At 35.5% G+C, this 5,000-nt stretch overlaps 1 protein-coding gene across 1 annotated transcript in view; it reads right to left on the bottom strand.

Annotated features, from left to right (window-relative positions):
* The window catches only part of LOC137620684 (arginine/serine-rich protein PNISR-like), a 39,474-nt gene that overhangs the window by 25,547 nt on the left and 8,927 nt on the right, over window positions 1–5,000 (bottom strand). The gene's annotated exons all lie outside the window — the stretch shown is intronic.

Raw genomic sequence — 5,000 nt, 5'->3', positions numbered from 1 at the left:
TCTATCTAATTTTGTTTTTTCTTATCCCTCTTGACACAAGAAAAATATGTGTGATACATTACTTATGTTTCAGTGTTTCTCTGCACCGGCCTCTCCGTGTGTTGAGAGTCAATGACTCTTGGTTATCTTTTAGATTTGTCTACATTCACATATGCATAGGTTCAACGTCACTACGGTGAATGGCCTGTACTGTAGTTGCTCTAGTACACCTGTTTTGCCTGACATATGCTTTGCTGTAAGTTCTTATCTTTTCATCTTTTCACCAGCCACCCGTTGAGATACTACCGCTAGAGAGTTATGGGGTCTTTTGACTGGCCAGACAGTACTACATTGGATCCTCCTCTCTGGTTACGGTTCATTTTCCCTTTGCCTACATACACACTGAATAGTCTGGCATATTCTTTACATATTCTCCTCTATCCTCATACACCTGACAACACAGATTACCAAACAATTCTTCATCACCCAAGGGGTTACTGCGCTGTAATTGTTCAGTGCCACTTTCCTCTTGGTAAGGGTAGAAGAGACTCTTTAGCTATGGTAAGCAGCTCTTCTAGGAGAAGGATACTCCAAAATCAAACCACTGTTCTCTAGTCTTGGGTAGTGCCATAGCCTCTGTACCATGGCCTTTCACTGTCTTGGGTTAGAGTTCTCTTGCTTGAGGGTACACTCGAGCACACTCTCCTATCTTATTTCTCTTCCTCTTGTTTTGTTAAAGTTTTTATAGTTTATATAGGAGATATTTATTGTTGTTACTCTTCTTAGAATATTTTATTTTCCTTTTTTCCTTTCCGCACTGAGCTGTTTTCCCTGTTGGAGCCCCTGGGCTTATAGCATAATGCTTTTCCAACTAGGGTTGTAGCTTAGTAAGTAATAATAATAATAATAATAATAATAATAATAATAATAATAATACTGTACAATTGCCAAACCAAATATCGCTACAGGATATATTGCCTCAACCATGCCCGGCCAACCCCTATCCGTTCGAGCATGGGAATTTTGAAATGTTTGTTTCTGAAAGCATTGAATTCAAAAGTAGCGAGGTTGATTAGCTATTCACTTTGAATAGAATATGATGTATTTTGGTGTCACGTTCTCACATTTTTTTTTTTTTTTTTTTTTTTTGCAATATCTACACTACCACTTGGAAATCAAATCGCCTAAAATTTCATATAAATATCAGACTATATATCAGTTTAGTGATATCGGTGTTACTCTATGGACATGAGTCATGGTATGGCAATGAAACAATCTCCGATAGATCTAGTAGTTTTGAGAATAAAGCCCTCAGAAGAATATTGGGAGTTAAATGGCAGAACAGGATTAGAAATGAAACTATAAGAGAGATTACTCGAGTACCATAAGTGGATGAGATCATGATGAGGGGTAGATGGAGATGGTTTGGGCATGCTCTTCGCACTCCCCAAGAGAGATTAGTTCACCAAACGTTTAACTGGGCTCCACAAGGCACTAGAAGAATTGGAAGACCAAGGCCTCCATGGCTTAGGACTAAAAAGCGCGAAGTAGCAGATGAATGGGGAAGTATTGAATTAAAAGCTCTAGACAGAGACGACTGGTGAAATCTAACCGAGGCCCTTTAAGTCAATAGGCGTAGGAGGCGATGATGATGATGATGACACTACAACAGATTGGAGAAAGTAAGAATTATGATAGTTACATAGTAAAGGTGGGGGATTCTTATTTCACAAGGTTGTACTGTTGGCAAAGGAATGTATGTATGACAGAAACTAGGCCCAATGAAATTTCAAACCAAAAGCACCCAGACCACCGGCCATGGAAGAACCAAAGGAGGCCGCCGGTACCATTATTTGTGAGGAACATTACATAGCGTAGCGACATAGCAGATGGAAAGCAGAAGCAGACAGATGGAGCTGAACTATCTGTTATGTTGGGAGTGAGTAGATCTGGAGAGAAAAAAAAACGTAACCAACCAATTAGTGAAGGCTATATAGACAAAAAGTATGTGATGGTACTACTAGATTTGTGCACTAATTGATTGGAGTATCCACAGATATTCAGTTGCTAAAATCAGTTTGATTATTCATTGCTACATTGAAAAACTGCATGTTCCTATGATCTTATTTCTAAAGATGATCCAGGTTTAAAGGAGTTGGTTACAGCTGAAGCTGAGATGGTCTAGTTGGCTGTGGGAGAAGAGGACCTACTTTAAATAATGGGTGCATGAAAATAGTAGGCCTACAGGAAAAGGGGACTAAAAGTGATATAAAAGCAGCTGCCAGAGCCCAAGTACAGCAAAAGAAAAGGGAATTCGCGCTTCTGCCAGTAACTACAAGCATCCCTCATGTAAGAATACGGCAGCTAAAGGAATCTAAACAGAAAGATTCCAGCCTTGTCAAACATTAGGAGGAAGCTAAATACAACATATGGTAAAAAATAAAGGGTGAAGGAACTAAAGAATTCAAAGTTGCTAATGGTCTATTGTATCTCCTTTTCCAGGGAAAAGGTATCAGGGATGTACAACAGATCTTAATAGAAAAGATCTATCAAAGTCAAGTGATGAGCATAGCTCATAAATCCCTTTTTGGAGTTCATCTTTTAGCAAGGAAGACTGTGGACCAAATAATCAGCAGTTTCCATTGGTTGTGGATGTCACTAGATTCTGTAAGTCCTGCAGCATTTTCAAGAGGACTGTAACGCAGTTCTCTACCAGTAAAGTACCCATAGTAAAGTTATTATTGAGGGTTGAGCAATTCAAAAGATTAGCAGTGGACCTGATTGGACCTATATCTTCATTGTTGGAAAGGGGAAACTGTTATGTACAAATATGGTGGATTTTACAATTAGATATTCAGAGACAAGAGAGCTGCCAAAAATAGAAACTGAGTAAGTAACAGAAATGCTACTTGATGTTTTCAGCAGGATATGTTTCTCTATGGAATATTCAGTGAATAAGGCAGCCAGTTTACTTCTGAAAGCGAACAAAGCAGCAACAACTGTGTGTGAGGAAGAGAGATGCCAAAGTGCAACTATTATTGAGGATGAAGCAGATAATGACCAAGTAATTAAGGATGACAGCTGGCTATAACTTCGACCCCAAAAGGAGGAAGAAATGCACTGAGATATCAATATTAGCAACAACCTGGACAAGCAATAGACAAGGCAGGTATTCCACCCAATTGTTGAATACACAGAATCCCTACTAGTAGCCCAGAAAAGAATTTACTGGGAGAGCAACAAACTGAAGTGATAATGGAACAGTCAGTTAGAGCAAAAAGGGATTCTTTTTGATAGACTACTAAAGACGCTGATATCATGGAAATCAGTGAAAGGTCGATACAATTACATTGTGTGATATTGATATTGAAAGATGTAGCTTCAATTGTCACAATTTTATTGCTTTGCATTAAATGAAATATAGAAATTACACTTTCAAGGTAACACTGGTACCGGAAACATGATATAGGGTTTAGGGCCTTGATGATGCACGGAGGAGGGGTGCACCTGCCTCATGTCGTCACTATATTTAAGTTGAATTATTATAGGGTCATAACGATATTTAGTATACCAGAGCATGTAACAACCATGTCTAGAAAAATTAATTTGCTTGAAATATATGTAATTTTCATGATGGATAAATCGTTTGTCTTAAGGGTACCTGACACTTGCACGCATTCGTAGCACGCACTGGCACGCATTGATGCGCGAACTCGCGTGAACGAGCCATGAAAATGACGTGAACAGTGCGGGAACTCGCGTGCCGGAGCGTACCAATGCGTGCCATGTGTGCCCAGAACTTTGAAATGTTTAAAGTTTGTGGCAGGCATTGGCACGCACAAAATAGTCGTGAAATAGTCGTGAACGATGCGCCAACTGGAGTGAAATGGAGTGAACAGTGCGGGAACTGGCGTGAACTGGAGTGAACGATGCGGGAAGTGGCGTGAACTTTATAATGAAGAGAAACAAAAAGGAAACGAAAAAATTAATGAAAAGGAAAGAAAAATAAACCTAATAGATTTTTATATTTGCTGTTTTAATGTGAAAAAAAAAATTATATCTTAAATCAAACTATTTCTATAACTTTATAATGAAGAGAAACAAAAAGGAAACGAAAAAATTAATGAAAAGGAAAGAAAAAAACCTAATAAATTTTTATATTTGCTGTTTTAATGTGAAAAAAAATTATATCTTATTTCAAACTATTTCTATAACTTTATAATGAAGAGAAACAAAAAGGAAACGAAAAAATTAATGAAAAGGAAAGAAAAATAAACCTAATAAATTTTTATATTTGCTGTTTTAATGTGAAAAGAAAATTATATCTTATTTCAAACTATTTCTATAACTTTATGATGAAGAGAAACTAAAAGGAAACGAAAAAATTAATGAAAAGGAAAGAAAAATAAACCTAATAAATTTCTATATTTGCTGTTTGAATGTAAAAATAAAATGATGTCTTATTTCAAACTATTTCTATAACTTTATAATGAAGAGAAACAAAAAGGAAACGAAAAAAATAATGAAAAGGAAAGAAAAATATAAACCTAATAATTGTTTATATTTGCTGTTTGAATGTAAAAATAAAATGATGTCTTATTTCATGCACACACTTATTTTCCTCTATTACCAATCAAGACCCAAAACTTTTGTTTTAAATAAAAATGAACTGAAAAATAAACCCAAGAAATTTTTAAGTTTGATGTTTGAATGTAAAAATAAAATGATGTTTTATTTCATCAACATACTTATTCTTCTTTTATTACCTTAAAATGAAGAGCAAAACAAATTTTTTTCTGTTTGCTGTTTTAATGTAAAAATAAAATGATTTCTTATTTCAACACACTTTTTTCTCTATTACCTTAAAATCAACAGCCTAAAAACTTTTCATGTTTGCTGCTTTTAATGTTAAAATAAAATGCTTTTTCTTAATACTTGTAAATATTTTATGTCTGCTATTTATATGTAAATCAAATGCTTTCTTATTGAAACAAAAATAAAGGGCAACAAAAAATACAAAC

The sequence above is a fragment of the Palaemon carinicauda genome, chromosome 27 (genome assembly GCF_036898095.1).
Source record: "Palaemon carinicauda isolate YSFRI2023 chromosome 27, ASM3689809v2, whole genome shotgun sequence".
In the NCBI taxonomy this organism is placed as follows: domain Eukaryota; kingdom Metazoa; phylum Arthropoda; class Malacostraca; order Decapoda; family Palaemonidae; genus Palaemon; species Palaemon carinicauda.
This window is presented reverse-complemented; position numbering and strand designations above follow the sequence as displayed.